Raw genomic sequence first — 18,711 nt, 5'->3', positions numbered from 1 at the left:
AGTTTACATCGACCATGTTATAGATATGAATCGTAAAAACGGAAATCTGTCCCGCAGAAATATTGAATTTTCTTTTACGAACAAGCGCCTATTAATTATTCATTATCTGAACACGTTTTAGATAACAAGTTAAAAGCATGAGGACGTTTTCATTGGCGATTAAATATTATTCAAACTATTTCTGATTCGGATGCACAAAACGCAAAGAACTTTGATGGTTCAACAAAAATCATCAATAGCATATTATTTTAGATTCGCACATTTCCTCTTTTGAAGTCTTGTTTCTTCACGTCATTGTACAGATCTCGAAGTAAATGCACGCATTGTATATATCGCTGCCTATGAGGGACCAGCACATTGGTGAAGGAAACATCATTTCCAGGTAAAATAAGCTTTCGTATGAATAACTGAATTCGTTCAAACATTATCGCAAACAAGATAAAAAAATAACAAGATAAACAAACAAAAACATCTATAAAAACGCGAGACGGACAATAACTACCGAGAATTAGTTCAGTTAAAACCAAGCTGATCGTTGGTAAAAGTCGAAACACGTGTCCGTTGATAATCTTCTATAAATAACACCTGCTGTTTAAATGTCTGTATGTACGTATGTATATATGTACGTACGTATGTATGTATGTATGTATGTACGTATGTATGTCTCTATGCATGTACGTATGTATGTATGTTTGTATGTTTGTTTATATGCCCGCCTAAAACTTTCGACGGCAACAGGTTTTCATGATATCGGTATCGTTTTGAAGGCGACCCTCCGAACAACAAATATTAAAAAACGGTTTAAAAACATTAATTCCTTAACCCTCAACTGGACACTTTTCTGCAAGCGAGGAGTCGCTTTTTCTAGCGATATTTCCAAAGGTCATACCCTCTTTTCGATTGACTAGCCTTAGTTTAAACCAACGTCACTTCCATTTTGGCGGTGGACGAAACGGCAAAGACGTCACGTTTTTTTCACGTTCTTTTCCTCCTACGAGGCACGGATTCATGCTTGACTGCCTACTACCACTTTTTTATTTCTTGCTTTTTATTCTTTTGCTCAACACACACCTCCAAACAACCAGGCAACGCCAGCCACCCTTATCCCTGAGTGGCTTCCGGGCCTTGATAAGTGGTGATCACTGTGTAAAAAAAAAGCTAGTTTGTTATAAAGTATAACGTTAAGTATACAACCCACACACACACACACACACACACATATACATATATATATGTATATATGTGTGTGTGTGTTTTTGTGTCATTCTATATATCTATTAGCAATACATAAGAATAAAGTTTAGTATATGTGTACATACATGTACATAAAACAATTCTTAAACAAATTAACCAACGATTACATTTGTAAAACAGACAAGTCGTTGCTCGACGTTTTTGATTTTTTGAGATGCGGATTGGTAATTCCTATTATTTGGATTCGTCGAACTACTGTTTTCATCCTGAGTGCAGTTTTCACAACGTTTCTGTCGATGTAACCTCCGATCTTTTTAAAGTGTATCTTGTCTAACTTAAAATGTTTCTGTCGAACTCGGGAATTGGGACCGAATTTCAAATGGAACCATTTATTTACTTCGCGGGGTTAGCATGCTCTTATTGCGTCAGTCATGACTCAATAGAGGTCCTAAATAATTCGCAATTGTATTTTAGCTTGTCTATAAAAGTGAAAGCGTCTGTCTGTCTGTGTACATTTCCCTACACAATAACCTTGCTGTCTCTACCAAATTACTCAGACAATTTCTGGTCTAAACATTTGAAATTTTACATAAAGGGTATTCAGAGATAGGGTAAGCTTTTTAATAGACAGATTTTCACGAGACCAGTATATTTTTGAAGCGCGGCCCTTCTGACGACAAATATCGAAACATTGGCTTAGAAACAGTTATTTCTTCACCCTCAACTGGGCTCTTTTTTACAGGGAGGGGTCGCTTTTCTCGCCGATATTTTCAAAAGTCATACCCTCTTTTCGATTGTCTAGCCTTATTTCAAAACACAGTCACTTCTGGTTTGGCGGTGGTCATAATAGCAAAGCCGTCACGTTTTCTTTTTCACGTTCTTTTCCTCCTTCGCGGTACAGGTTCGAGCCTTCCTTCCTACTACCCCTTTTTTCTTTTGCTCAACACACACCTCCAAATACCCGGGCAACGCCTGGTACCCATGCTAGTATATATATATATTTCAAGGTGGTAGTTTCCGTGTTAGAAGCGTTGATTGAATTCGCATTGTAAAGTATCTTCTAGTTTAAAATAAATATATATCGGAGGCATACTCCTTAGTAAGATTTTTTTTTCTTTTTTTGCTCGTCATGATGTTAAGTTTTAGAAAAAATGTTAATAAAGAGTGCTTTATCTGCGTGTTGTTTTAGAAATTCAGGAATAATGCGCTTTATTGTGCTAAAATACATATATATATATAATGTCCATATATATATATATATATATAGGTTAGTAATTGCAATTAAGAGTAGGAAATTGGATAAAATTTTTTGTAACATGTCTTCTTCCTAAGATTAAGGGTGGTGCTGTTTGATCAACACTGCTGGGGAGCCATGAAGTAATATACTGTTTTGTTTTTAAATCCCCGAAACAGTGTTTCATGGTAAACAACTGATGATCCCTTGAAAAATAAAAAAAATTGGTATTATAGTAAATTCGAGAGAGTTGATGCAGTGATTGCAGGTGATTAAATGACTTACTGACTAGATGGTTTTTTAACGAATGATAAAAAGTAATTTTTTGTATAGTTTCAAATGTTAAAAACTTCAAAGACTATATATATATATATATATATATATATATATATATAAGTGAACGTGTCTGTGTGTTTATCTGTGTGTGTGTCTGTCTGTGTACATTTCCCTACGCAATAACTCTATCAATTTTTATTCTACAGACTCGAAATTTGATATACAGAGTACTGAGATTTGGGAAAATCTTTCTAATCCGCTGTTATTTTTGCTCAACATACACCACGAAACACCCGGGCAAGGTCGGGCTGAAATGCTAGTATATCTATAAAAGTGAACATGTCTGTTTGTCTGTGTGTGTATATGTGTGTCTTGGACATTGATCTAAATTAATAACTTGATTTGAGCCCAAAACAATAAATTTTAAGGGGTCATAATAGGGGTCAAAGTTAAAGGAAATTTGACCTCTGCGGTCTCTTCCAAATTACTCAGACAATTTCTGGTCTAAACATTTGAAATTTGACATAAAGGGTATTCAGAGATAGGACAAGCTTTTTAATCGGTTTGGGTCCCAAATTTTTAGTTACCAATATATGCATGTATGTATGTATGTATGTATGTATGTATGTATTGTGTATGTATGTTTGCATTTCTGCCTAAAACTTTCGACAGAGGCGACGGATTTTACCAAAGTTCACTATTGTTTTGAAGTTCGACCTTTCAGACGGCAAGTATTTAAAAACTTGGCTAAAAACATTAATATCTTCACATTCAACTGCCCACTTTTCTACATGGGGGGATCCCGTTTTTCACCGATATTTTTTAAAGCCATTCTCTCCTTTCGATTTTCTTGCCTTAATATAAACATAACTCACTTCTGGTTTAGCAGTGGTCGTAACAGCAAATACGCCAGTTTTTTCCCCGTTCTTTTCCTCCTTCGCGGTACGGTATATATATATATATATATATATATATATATATATATATATATATATATATATATATATATAAACACACACCTAATGCCTTTACACACATATAATACGGTACTCTTCAAGTTCAATATAAACGAGTTCTTGTCCAGCCGTCCTGTTGACTAATCCAAATTTTACGCAATATACACCATTAACGATTACTACACTATTATCTTACATTCATTAATCTTTATCCTCGAGTGGCCTTCGGGCTTTTATAAGTGGTTATTTTCTTGTAAAAAGCATATTTGTTGTCTCTATTCATTTATTAACGTATAAAATATTCATCTACAACCACGTGTTTTTTTTCCGTATCTAGTGTTCATCATTTATTTTATTTCGACCATGTTTCCCAGCAAAATAAATAAGAAAATCAACGAAGATATATGTACCTCCACTTATATTTGTGTATGTGGGAGATTTTGTGTTTTTATTTGAAACGATATGCTTTCAGTGAACTGAGTTTTTTCTCCAACAACTGCCATCTATTATTTATTATTATAAAGCCAATTTTCTATTGAATATTTAATTGTACCCAATATAATCTAGTGAGCGCCCAGTATGGCTCGGTCATAAAATACACTTAATTCTGATATATTAATGCACACAGATTTCGTATTTATTATTATACAGCCAAAAGTCAATTAATTATTATATTGTACCTAATATATAGCAGTGAATTTCAAAACTAACATTTAAATATGATAGCTCTCTTGTCTTATTCATCATTGTCTGATCTAAATCTATGAGCAAATTAAAACTAAAAATAAATAAATAAACGTTGTAAAATATATAAATGTGTATTTTCGCATGCATAGAAGTAAGGCGTTTCGTAAATGGTCCGAGAATTCCATCAGTGAGAGAAAGTGATTTTCCATTTTGAACGGCTTTGAAACGAAGCTGCCTGTCGAGGTCAAGTAACCAAATATGACGAATTTAAAACAGTGTAAACATGAGTTAGAAAAATGCCAGCATTAGGCACTTGGCCGAGGTTAGGGTAAGGGTTATGGTTAGTTAGAAAAATGTCAGCATGAATCACTTGGCCGAGGTAAGGGTTAGGGTTAGGATTAGTTAGAAAAATGTCCGCGTGGGACACTTGGCCGAGGGGGACACGTGTAAAAGTTGTTGTTTGTTTAATATAATAGATAAAACACATTAGATGTTAGATTTATTGAACCAACGAAAGTTTAAATTAATTAACTGGGAGTTGTTTCTCAATTGCGTTTAAATTAATTAACTGTTTCTGAAATTAGATTGCATTTACTTTACGAAGTGCTACTTTAATTAATTTGCGTTTGAAATAAATTACAAAGCCAACTATTTGTGCCACATGGCAAAGCTCAACCAAGGCGTGGAATATCTTTTTCTACCATGACAGATGAAAACCAACAAATCTTACCCAGGTTGAAAATCTAAGGAAATGTAGGTTTTATACTGTGAATACTGAATTTCATTGACACTATTAAGCACTTTCGAATTAAAAATTTTTTTTTACAAATGTGTACCTACTTATTCATGTGCAAAAGCCACTCGAGGATAGGGGTTTATGAATGTACGGTAGACATTAGGCCATTAGTATAGTAATCATGATGAGTTAAGGTGACGGTTCAATACGAACTTGTTTACATTGGACTTGAAGACGGCCATATTGTAGTTAGCTGAAAGTAGGCCAACGAAACAGAATTCCACAGGCGAGCAGTTCGGGGAAAAGCTTTATTCATGGAATCCACGTTTATGTTTAAGCGAAGAAGTTGAAAAAAGTAGAAACAAACATAATACGTAATAAAACATTTCATTTTCTTCTTTTTCTTCGTCTTATTATTGATATTATTATTATTATTATCATTATTATTATCATTATTATTATTATTATTATTATTATTATTATTATTATTTTGCAATTATTTGGTATTCCAAAATATTTTGATTATCAGAAACATATAACACTAGTCAGAAAACAATGCCTTGCCCGGAATTGATTTGAGAAAAAAACTTCTTTAAACTCCTGAAAGATAACGTTATTTTCCGTTTTTAATTATATATATATATATATATATATATATATATATTTATTAGCAGAAGTACCCGACGTTGAGTGGGTTCAAGAACATCCTACAGAAAATGGACTGTGATTGATGAAAGTATGATAGGTTATGAAAAGGAAGGGGGTGGAAAGAGATAGGTTTTGATACTCAGAAATTTTACCCTAAGCAAAATATGATGAAAGTAAAGATAATTTTCGCGAAAATATATTTTTTTATATAAACTTTGTTTCAATTAGTAGCCAAGAGTGACCAACAAAATTATGTTTCCTTACAAAGAGAAAATGTTATATATATAATAATATAAATGTACAAGAAATAAATGTTACCATAGTCAATAAAAGTTACTTTTATGGTAGAAAAGTTCATTGGTTTATAGTTTTAAGTAGTTTGTAAAAAATCTTTTGTTTTTAATTCAGGAACCGGTTTAAAAAAATCAAAATGGCAGCGACTTTGAAATGGAGAGCTCCGTTTTCAATTTGAAGAAAGGGCACCTGAGCATTCTGTGTTAACAATTTAAGAGAGTTCAGTCAACGTAAGAAATATTTATAAACATATTTTAATGTTTTCCGTTATTTTGTGCTCGAGGAATATTCGATTATGACATGTGTAGTTTATATAAAAATTAATTTAAGTAGTTATCGCCTCAAATTTCGTTTTAATTTTGGTTCGCTGAAATTATTTCAAGTAAAGCGCATTAAAAACTATTTAAAAACAAAAAAATATGAACTGAACTTTTATTGATTATGGTAACATTTATATCTTGTATATTTATTTTTTCGGGTAGTCGTTTGTTGGCTTTTCTGCTAAACACTTTTACTAAATAACATCGATGAAATATCGAAAAACAAAGAAACAAAAATAGTTTTGAAAAATAATGAAGCTTTACTTACTTTAGTAAAATAATCCGAAACAGCAAAATGGGATATTAAAACAGTAAACACGTAATTACTTTAGTTTTTTAAAGCAAAGAATCGATATAATATGAATAAGAAGTGAATGGCGCCCTTTTCAAGCAGAACAGCTTCGTTTCAGTTTTACAGTATTGAACGGTGTAGTATTGCGCCGTCGGATTCAGGGTTGTACTATTGTAATATAAAGAACACGCAGAAAGGGTTGTAATCAACTAAATTCCTTCTAGTACACTGGCAAAAAAAGCTTAAACAGATATATAAATAAAAGGTAATCACGTGAGCAGGATTTTTTCATTCTTTTGACACGATAACAAGTAACGTACTTATTCTTTATTATTTATCTATTTTCGAAAGAGTGACACGTACAAGTGGAGAAGGAAAAAGACAGTTATGCAAAATTTGTGTCGAGAATTGGCTAAAGTTCCGACTTTTTCTTTTTGGCTTTCACTATAATAAGAACGTGGATTTATGAGGTGAATTTATTCGACACAATATGATTAAACTCAAAAGCATAAATAAAAGCTAACGTGAATTAAGATTAAAGTTAAGGTGTTATTATGGACCCTCGCCCCTTTTAAAAAACCTTGTTAAACTTTGTGACATATTTACATTCTATGAAGGTCAGGCGCGAACGAACACCCAATAGCTTTTATTATACCATATTTCTTCAAACTGAAACATAATTATCAAAGTACACTTACGCAAATAGATATGAAAAGTCTTTGTTAAAGCTTGTGCCATATTTCCATGGAGTACAGGCTCGAACGCAGACCCCTCAATTTTATTATACGATCCCTAGTTAAGTTGAAACATACTTATCAAAGTATTCTTATATACATCTATATCAAAAACACTTGTAAACGTTTTTTTTAAATTTTTTTATTCCATCCTTTGGGGGCCAGGCGCGAACGCAGACCCCACAATTTTAATGAACCACCGTTCTGCCAGATCAAACATACCCATTCCTGATCCTCGATACATCTTCTATCATTATCTGTAATCAGTTTTTTAAAATAGTCAACCATATAGGAGCCTATTCGTGACCAGACAAACACACACGCACACACACATACACACAGACGTTCAGCTTTATATTATAGATTTATAATTCTGAGTGTGGTGCTGAAGGATGAATGCATGTGCAAGAGAGCAAAGTGCAAATCACTGAAATAAAAAAAAATCTATAGTTCTTCTTTCCAGAACGTACCCAGTATTTCCCCAAATTTTATGAGAACGTTTGCATACTCCTGTATCACGTACTCCTCCCTTAAATTATATTTATTTTTCGAGTTCATATTATTTGAATTCATCCGAATACTCTTCTCATTTTCACAACGTTTTGGTCGAGGTAACTTCCGATTTTCAGGTTTATTTTGTCGAATTCTGGAATCTTTCTGTCAAATTCGGGAATTTGAACAAAATTTCGAACGAAACCCTTTATTTACTTCGCGGTGCAGCATGTTCTTGGTCCGTCAGCCATGACTTGATAGCAGTTCTAAGTAATTAGCAATTGTATTTTTCGGCCGTCTACACTGAGAAGTGAACCCTTAACCTTCAGTAGAATATCCTAAAGCACCTGCACCCCAGTAATTAAATAACTTGGAAAAATCAATTTTAAAAGTGATATTCCCGAGTTCGGCAAGAAGGTCGGAGGTTAAATCGACTGAAACATTGTGAAAATGACACCCAAGATAAGAACAGTAATCTAATGAATTTAAATAACGCGAATAACCTTCATCTCAAAAATTCAGCAACGTCAAGTATCAAGTTATATATAATATATTGTAAGGAATCAGTAACGTGTTTGTCTTCAAATTCTGTTTAGTTCATTAATGTGTTATGTGTGATGATGCTTTTGGTTATTATGTGTAATAGAACCAACATTTTCGTAACTGATTCTATGTCACATAAGCCGAAAACGAAACGCTGTTGTTTTTTAAAATGTTTCTTTGTAAAATTATCCATCTTTTCTCACAGTCGATTTTATAACCGACGACTTATAACTACAAAGAAGAATTTTAGTCGTTTTTTTATTTATGTTAAAATGTCGAGAAAATACTTTCTTACAATCGTCTATTTTATATACCTTGAATGTGCCGAGAATTCAACTAGTGATAGTAAATGTATATGACGTCCTCAGGACTCTGTGACAATTTGACATGTGTTGAGCTTATAAACATCGTTCGTCTTTTAACTTCTTTGTTAGTATTCGTAATTAGAGTAAGTAGTGCCTGACACAGCTTGCGATGAAGACAGTTATACTTTCATCTCTTAGCATTGAACAACACTGGCTGCCAAAAAACATGACGTTGGCTTAGTGATTAACGACAGGGATTGAGGACATGGGTATCTCAAGTTCGAATCCAATTCGTTTCTTTACTTTCACTTGGCTACCTCTAAGTGGCTCCTCGCGTAGGTAACTTATATCGTTCTAGAAATAATTCTAACAAGAAAATGTCGCGATAAACCAATGCTTACGATAGGATCAACAGATTCATACGATATGATGATGCCGAAGCTTATCAATCTGGACAACTTGAATCTACTCATTGACATTGCCCTAGAGATGTGTATCGGGAGGTTACCAGTGATATAATGGAAAAGCTTTCTTATAGACCCTGAGACCACAACAACAAATAAGCGAAAGACTAGACTACAACATTCGATCAGGCGGCTTGAAAATACTCTTCTCCTTGGGACGTATGGATTTCCTCCTGAATCCTGTAAAAATTCTGTGAATAAGGAAGCTGCTATCGTCCGATTTGTTACATTGCGGAGTTGTATATATCCAGTGCATATATACCTTCATGCACATCCTATGTATATACTATATATTTGTATGAAACCGATGCGCGTGTATCGTCTAGTGGTTTGAAATATTCGTTGTGGTTGTGTTTGTTTACACATATACTAACAGAGTTCACGCAACATGACCGAGGTAACAGTCATAAGTCAGGAAACATGACACAACCGCACAGTGGCCATTTGATACGACAGCCTTAGACTGTGTGTCTTTTCGTGTCTTCGTGTAAGAAAACATTTCACTGTGAAGCAGTAACAATAGGACATCTTTTTGTTTTTCCTCGTATATTCGCATTTTCAGTTTTGTGTGTTCGCTCGGAGATTTACAACGCTTTCTCTCTTTAGTGCTTAAATCGTCACTAAGCTCAGTCGAACGCTCCGACGACTGACAAAATCAACCTCCTCTCGGCGACGGCTCCTACGTTTTCTCCTCTTAGTTGCATCTGTTGTTTAGGTATCAGAACCTACTCTTTCTTTGTTACATGTTCAATTTTATTGTTTATTGTTTTTAAAACATTGAATTACTATTTTATTGCATGAAGATCTCTGTAATGTGTTATTCATAACTACGACTGAGACAGCAGCATATAATTTTATTGTTTCGACTCTCGAGTGTGTATACGTTTATATCTTATATGCTTTTATAGAGAGTGACGTGATTCTCGCTTGATTAAATTTGTCTGTGTTAAATATATACCAGAGAGTTAAATCAATGATAAGACGGGGCCTGTCGGTGGGGCATTAGAATACGCCGACTGCCCCCCCCCCTGTAGAGGGTAAAAGTCCCTCAATGGGGGTCCTTGATATGACCTTAAACTATATCCAGTGGTGAGGCCCCAGCTTGTGGGCTTTGGGGAGTGTGGAGCCACCCTTTAATTACCATTGCTCTCAGGTCAACTCTGACCCGGAGTGGTTGTACCTGTTAGGGTCCCAACTATGGATTAAATAGAAACCGACATGAAAACAACAAATATACTCTATTAAAAAAAAATGTCTTCAAAATCTTTGGATTCGGCATTAAATAACCCGAAAAGGGTTGATATGCCGTAAAACAAAAACAACCAACAAACCAACCAACCAATGATAAGAATATTCTGTTGTCAAAGCCTTATTTATAACATTGTCAAATCTAAGTTTAAATTTCTCCGTCATATTTTTTACATAAATATTTTACCTTAACATTCCTTTTTTAAAAACATTCTCTTTGAATATATTTTTCGAAATAACAGTTACCAAATCAATAGTGATAATAATTGTTCAAACCTTTGGCATGGCCCGCCACAACATAACACTGATCATAGCCAAAAGGCCCAATATAACAGTTGGTTGCTTTTGTTTTACGGCATATCACCCCTTTTCATATTATTTATGCCGAATCCAGTGATTTTGAAGAGCAATTTTTTAATAGAATATACTTGTCTTTTTCAGGTCGGTTTCTGTTTAACCCAGAGTTGGGACCCTAACAGATATTACCACTCCGGGTCAGAGTGGACATGAGAGCAATGGCAATTAAAGGGTGGCTCAAAACTTCTCAAATCCCGCAAGCGTGGCCCTCACGATCGGATATAGTTTAAGGTCATATCCAGGACCGCCAATATAATAGACCGAGCCATAAAAATCGGCACAACTTTCTACGAATGTGGAGAGAAAGGCTTGTAAAATCTTGCAAAGTACAACGGTTACAGAGCGCATACGTGTGTATGGCGGCTATATTAAAATACCTAACCGTGTGCTAAGTGACATCACAGCAAGGAAGAAAAGAAAAAAGATATTACAAAAAGAAGGTATGCGCAGACCGAAGTCACATTTTATTCCGGAAAGAACCCGGAAATAAATGTCGCCTCAACGGAAAAATACGTCGAATTATTTCTTTTCTTGATCCACCTTGCGATGGAGTCTGAGTGTCTACGCTTAGACTGAGTTAAGTTAATTCCAGGTTATTCTTCGTGAATTCTTCAATGAAACAAGAATTGCTTTTTGTTTATTTTTCAAGTTAAGCAACAACTTAACGCATTAAATTATATTCGAATTTCAATAGCGCATCTCTAATTTAATTCTCAAATTACGAAGTAACTTCAATAAGTTTCCAGACTTTTTTGTATAAGCATTTAAAATTGTCGTAGACTGTTGGGGATTCAGTGCGTTATTCCTATGTGTCTACTGATAACTGACCATTTTTTTAAATTTCAAGTTAAAGTGAACAGCTACAGCAAGAATGGGAATACATCCGACTAAAGCCTTAAGGTCACAGCTGGTGAATTACAAAAACTGCACTCTGGACATAAGGGCACGATAAAAGGACGATATGCAATACAATTTTATTTTAAATTGAAAGATCTGCCACAGTATGGAATGCTTGAAAAATCTTGCATGAGTGACATAAGAGATTAAAGAACGCCAGGGAGTCTATGAGGGATGATGAGAGGTGTGTAAGGAGTAAGGAAGCTAGAACATCAAAGTTATTTGCCAAATAAAGAATTTGACGGACAAGGACCGTCGTGTGTCTATAAAGACAATACGCGCATAGTTTGATGTCAGTCTGAGAACAGTACACACAATTATTTTAAAGGAACTGAAGATGCAGAAGATTTGTACGAAGTTTGTCGCAAGGATTCTCAGAGAAGGTAAGACTATTTAACAAAGATGGGTATCAAGACAGTTCCTCGCCCTCCCTAGAGTTCAGACTTTACTCCCTGAGACTTTGGTTATTCCCTTAGCTGAGAGAAAACCTTAGAGGCTGTCGTTATGAGAAAATTGAGGAGATGAAAGAGGCTGTGACGAGGGTCATTGACACGCTCATACAAGAGGACTTCCATGAGGAATTCCTGAAGTTGTTGGAACGCTAAAGCAAGTGCATCACAGCCGGAGGAGATTATCTCGAGGGAGATTGAAGTTTCTGTGGAGAAAGCTGTGAAAATGAGGGCTTACCGTTCAAACGACCGAGGTGTGCACGTGTGCTTTGTCATCGCTGCGAAGCTAGGATAAGAAAAGAATTCCAAAATGGTGCCGACGGCGTTTTGTGATGGTATGATCTTGGAAACTCTTGCAAAATCTCGTGCACATATGCAAATCAGTTGGTCTTCGACAACTATAAATTCAGGTCGTTTTGGAAGGCAAGGCGGGAGGAAAGAACGGCCGGTTGGTAATTGTGTACGCTGGATCGTGTTGGTGGCGTGTCACCGTGTCTGTGTGTGTACTGATCAAACCGCTTTCCTGTCCCTTGCACATTGGACTTTTAATTGGTTTACATTAGACTTGCACATTGGACTTTGAATTGGTTTACATTGGACTTCAACTTCATTTTCATATGTGTACTATCAATAAAAGTGATAATGGTAAAAACCCTTATTTAAGGCACTTCGTAACTTAGATTATGTTCGACTAACACTTGGTAACATCAGCTTTTCTCGGGCCTCAAGGACAATCGAATTGCAAAACATTGTATTCCGTTTGTAAGAATGTCAAGCGTGTCCGCATTGATCAAAATGAAGTATACTTATCCATACACACTGTTAGAGTTTCAGAATATTTGTCTAAAAACAGAAACCCATAACCTCTGATCAGTTTCCAGAGACAATCGATATATACTGTGAAGCTAGCTGCGCGTATCTTGGAGAAGTAAGGGGTGTGCAATTACTAAGCCTGTTAGATTAAGACCGGAAATACAAGTTTGTGTCCCATTTGCTGACCGAATTGCGAAAATCGAGTGAAACCAAGAAAACAATAGGAATTCCGACTCATGGAATGAAAATAAAAACGGATTGTTTTTGTACAAGTGGTTAGAAAACGAGACAGAGGGAGATAGAAAGAGGGAGGAAAGAGAGAGAGGGGATAGAGAGAGAAAACGAGGGGGAGGAAAAGAGATACGAGACAACGTGTGATCGCATTCCTTCGGCGTTGTCCGCCGTAACGCCCCACTTTGTCTCTCTACCTACACAACTGACGAGCCCGATTGTCAAAATAAATAATATTGTCGATGAATTGAAATTGTTAATTTGCTACTGAAACCATTGCATAATTCAACAAGCGTTGATCACTAAGGTATAGAGTGACGTATTTATTCGCACTCACGAAAAACCTGATTAGGATATTTATGTGTAAAGGTATATATGTTAACAGTCACCCCTCTCCCAACAGACATTATACACACTATATGATCACATGATTGAGACGTAGTATATATCATATATATACATATATATATATATGATGATTGCAACGTCTTGTCAGACGAGTGCCACTCCCTCAGACACTTAAAAGTCCATGAGCCCAAAAATGACTTCCATCGCCACAGGACCATTTTAATAGACAAATGCCTGAGGGAGTATCTATGCACAGATGATGTTACAGAGTACTAGGTTTGTACGACAGCTAAGTTTCTCTCTCGGTTCAAAATGTTGAGATCCAGCAACAAGCAAGAGCAAGATAGCCAGCAACAAGTTAAAGTGCAGACCAGCTTTATTTGGGTACTGGTTTCCCGCTTTATGGTTTTTTAAATAAGACATTTGCTTCTCCTAAAAAAGTTGCTTTCACTACGGCTTACGCGAGCCCTCTCCACCCCAACACACACATACATACACACAAACACACACGGTGCTAGTTGGCCGTTGACCCCGAAAAAGGGTTCATTCGCTCTTTGGAAAGTCTTCTTTTTAATCCTTCAAGGAGACTAGCCATCCTCCTCACCAAACAAGTCTAGTGGGGGAACCAGTTTAGTCGCCGGTGATCCGACCATGAGGCAGGTAGTACTGGGTTACATGGTACCAGTAGCATATGACATGACCTGACATACATATATACATGGAGGTCACCACTTATCAAGGTTCGGAAGCCAGTAAAGGTTATTGTGTGTACAGTAATCAATGGGATAGTATCGTAGTAATCGTTAGTAATGGAGATTTGATAACGTGTCTTACTTAAGGGGCGGTGCATCAGGAATTTGTTTATGTTGGACTTGAAGACATCCAAGTTGAAGTCAGGTGGGAAACAGGCAAACAGAAGAGAGTTCCACAGGGCACTTCTAAGAAAAAAGCTTTGGTCATGGAATCTACGTAAGCACAGATAAGGAGTGGGGAAATTGCTGACAGCGGTTTCAGCTAGACGGCTGTTTTTCGTGAAAGATTGGCGAGGGGGTACCAGAGATTGGAGTTCGGACGAGAATCTACCATGGAAATAACGATAAAACAAAAACAGGCTCGCACCGTCTATTCTGCGGGAGAGAGGTTGCAGGGAAGAGAAAAGGGCATCTTCACTAAGCCAGGAAGTCTATTTTATACTCTGTCAAGGCAGGATAGACATTTTTTAGCAGTTCCTGCCCAGATATGTCAGCAGTATTCCATCCTTGGACGTACTTAGCTTTTATATAGAGAGACATAATTGCGTCAGTAGTGAGATATCTTCTGGAGCGGTACCTATATATATATATATATATATATATATATATATATATATATATATATATATATATATATATTTACCAGTGGTGAAAAAACCGGACTAGAGTGCTCAATGTAATAAATTTCCTATATATATATATATATATATATATATATATATATATATATATATATATATATATATATGCACAACGTTATACACACGGTATGTAAAAAACATGCCTCTCACTGGAGATGATTGAAAACCAATGGAAAATACGTACAGCAATGGTACGAGTATTCCCAAATATGAACTCATTTTAAGATTGACCAGGCTAGCGTCGTTTCCCTTCGAAAATCTAACGCGAATGGGTTCATCAACGTGATTATGCTGTATAAACAAGGACTACAACTTTATATTAGCAAGAGTGTATAGGTGTGAGAGTTGACAGAAAAGTGAGCACGTATTTCGTATTCATATTAATGCACTTTTATTTTGCGTTTGATAAATGTGGGTTATATATTTGATATATAAATGTGTTTGTTTGTTTATTACTCTTAATTCTCACTGTCTTGTTTTTATTAAGTTTTTTTTTAATTCCTTACAGTGGTGCCAACGTTATATAAAAAATGAACTGTTACAAACATTCCGATATAAAATCAATAAAAAATATAAACAACCATTAAAAGACCGAGTAAGAAGCGAAAATGAATTCTTTTCGGCAAACCTTTTTTATGTTGCTTTCTTGTTTTGCTGACAAAATAAAATAGAGATTGTAATAATTTTTCATATATAATTTTCATATCTTGAATCAAAGATATTGATCGTTTTTCTGCCCCCCCCGAAAAAAAACTACAGCATTGTCTTATCTATTTATTTGTTTGTCCTTCAACTAGCAAAAAGAGCTTTTCATTTGATAAAAATCGAATAATAAAATTGAATAGAATTTCTTAGAAACGTTCCAGTGTTCAATAAATATATATATTTTTTTAATGTATGTCTATAAAGAACAAAGATGGTGTCTGGGTCAGTCTTTCCGCTCTTTTCCGATGCAGACAAGGACATCTACGGCAGCTGATACGTGTCGTTAAGATTCAAAGCAGGGGGAAAGGGAGGACAAAAAATAGTTTTCTCTTTACGGCAAATTCTGTCTAAATGTTTATGTTGTTCGAGACCATTCACGTCTTGCAATAAGCAAATTTTCTCCTGCTATTATCCTGTACCAAACATTCAAGCGTTTCATATATTTTATTTCAAAAGACTAAATACAAATTCGGCGCAGCAATAGAACGAAACTAAAATAACACATACAATCTAAATAAAAATATTACTTTATTTTTTGTGTTTTATATTAAATGTAAGAAACTCTGTATGCCCTAGACGTTCTTAAAAGGGGCTTTGTCATCTGTCGGTCAATTGACAGCCTGAAGGTCACGTTTCAGTTTCCAAACTTCTCGTTGTTGAAATGACACATCTAATTTAGATATGTCCGGAGATTTTTATATTTTAATAATTCTAGAATACTATTACAAATTGGCGAGTAAAGATGTAGTCTGATGACGCCATTTCCCTAACAAAGTTGCAGTAAAAACATGTATGCACATATGTAGCTATAATGCTAGTATAAATATACTTTTTTACACTCATTTGGGCACATTTTGATAAACACTGAATCGACATCTTGCTGCCCAACACCCTACATAGTACCCATGATGCTTATGTCCCTGATAGCAGCCCCCTACATCAAAGTGGCAATGTGCCTTGTTTGGGGTGAAAATGTAATAAAAAAACAACACAAAAAAACACTAGAATTTCAGGAGATCTATATTTAGGTTAGTTAACCGATACGATTATATATATATATATATATATATATATATATATATATATATATATATATATATATTAGATGTTGTTTGTGTGGTTTTAGCGATATGTTTTGAATAAATTCAATTATTTACGACAGTACATTTTTACCTAAATGCGAGTTGGGAATAATTTTCCCTTTAACAAACTTTGTACCCCAACATGAGGAGCGGTATATATATTATTATATATATATATATATATATATATATATATATATATATATATATATATATATATATATATATACACACACACACATATATATATATGTGTGTGTGTGTGTATATATAATCAATTTTATTATAATACCTACAGACACAGGAGTTTAATCCTTTCGAGAATCTTAAGTGCAGGGTGTCACGATTAATACCAGTCGAACAATTTTCACCCCGCAACATGAGACATCTCTGGCTCGATTAGCGGAGACCTAATCCATTCGGCTACCATTAAGCGCGTGAAATAACGTTGAATTTAAACATCTTAATTTTAAATGTTGATTTACGTCATATATATATATATATATATATATATATATATATATATATATATATATATATATATAACTACTTAATTTACTCACATAAAATTGATATACGAAAGTATAAATTTATCCGTAAACTTTAAGTATTTACTTCAAAAGTGATCAATACGTAGGTAGAGCTAGTTAGTATGTTATAAAATATATATGGCGATTAAGCTACACTGAATATTATATATATACTAGCGGTAGTACCCGACGTTCCCCGTTTTTTGGAGTTGTGTTTGTAAGGGGGGGGTAAAGAATAAGCCTGTTTCAATAAAATTCTTTTTAAAAAGTCGGCAAAAACAAACCAAAACAAAATAACAAAAAAACAGCGAACAAACGTAAAACTTTTTTAAAAAATCGGAAAAACACAGAATAAATCAAGGGAAAAATGATAAACGTGTTCGTAAGAACAAAAACAAAAAACACAGCGAAAAGCGAAAAAAGAAATGGCATAAATAACCCTTCGAATCGGTTAATTCCATGATGCGTTTCACCCAGTAGAATTAAAATTCTATTCCAGTTTTTTAAAGCAATTACGAAGTAAAGAAAACCCAAACCGGTGTCCCTTCGTAACTGTCTCTTGTGGACGATCCTGCAACAGTGTTAATTGGTGGCGGGCGAAGCAGTAATTTATTAGAGAGAAAAGATTTTACCACTTCCATTGATCTTAACCGATTTTATCCGTGAACTATCAGCAAATAGAATATAGGAATCTACGATTATCGAGGAGGTGGATAGGTAATAGGCCTATAACACACCTCAGATATTGTGCTGCAGTTTGTACATATCACATTCGCATGAAATATCTTGATTTTTAATACTATTAAGGGAACAATTAGTTCATTTTATATATATAGGGAAGGGATATATATATATATAATCAACTATATACAGTACTGTTTCTTTGTATCACAACTCATCAGTGCGACTAGACATACACGTTTCCGCAGTCGTAGATCGAATCTACAACCATGGTGTTGATAGTCGACTGCTCTGACCACCGGACTACAAATCAGTTCCCGTAGATATTTCTCCTCATGTGTCTGTTGAATTAACAATTTCCCCATCGCACAATGCTCAAACTATTAGTTTGTAAACAAAATTAATAGTGGGCTTCGCTTAATAGCATAAATACGCGCTGGGTGAAAATATATTTACAAATTGCTCAACCCAAAGAGGCGGGCTATACACACACACACACACACACACACACACACACACACACACACACACACACACATATATATATATATATATATATATATATTGATATTATTACAATCGGGGGTACCTGGCGTTTCCCGTGTTTTTAGAGGCGTGTGTTGTTGGGGGGTATTAAAAATGAGCGTGATGCAATACCAACGATCCGGAGGTGCCTTGTTGTTTGAAAAATCCCAAAGAAGCTTGAGGGGGTGCTCGAACTGGAAGCATTGAGGCGAAAGCGCCTCCCCCAAGAAAAACTCCCCACAAAAACGTGATGAATTAACTAAAAAGTGAATTAGGT

The 18,711-nt window shown here is 35.0% G+C and overlaps 1 protein-coding gene across 1 annotated transcript in view; it reads left to right on the top strand.

Moving 5' to 3' along the window:
- Positions 1-210: 210 nt before the first annotated feature.
- LOC145259611 (uncharacterized) overlaps positions 211-18,711 on the top strand; it is a 78,659-nt gene continuing 60,158 nt past the window's right edge. The window contains exon 1 of the mRNA XM_080117266.1: positions 211-382. The gene's annotated coding sequence lies outside the window, so the exon portion shown is untranslated. The remainder of the gene's footprint in view (positions 383-18,711) is intronic.

The sequence above is a fragment of the Euprymna scolopes genome, chromosome 35 (assembly GCF_053919585.1).
Source record: "Euprymna scolopes isolate OS-2025 chromosome 35, ASM5391958v1, whole genome shotgun sequence".
NCBI classification, from domain to species: domain Eukaryota; kingdom Metazoa; phylum Mollusca; class Cephalopoda; order Sepiida; family Sepiolidae; genus Euprymna; species Euprymna scolopes.
This window is presented reverse-complemented; position numbering and strand designations above follow the sequence as displayed.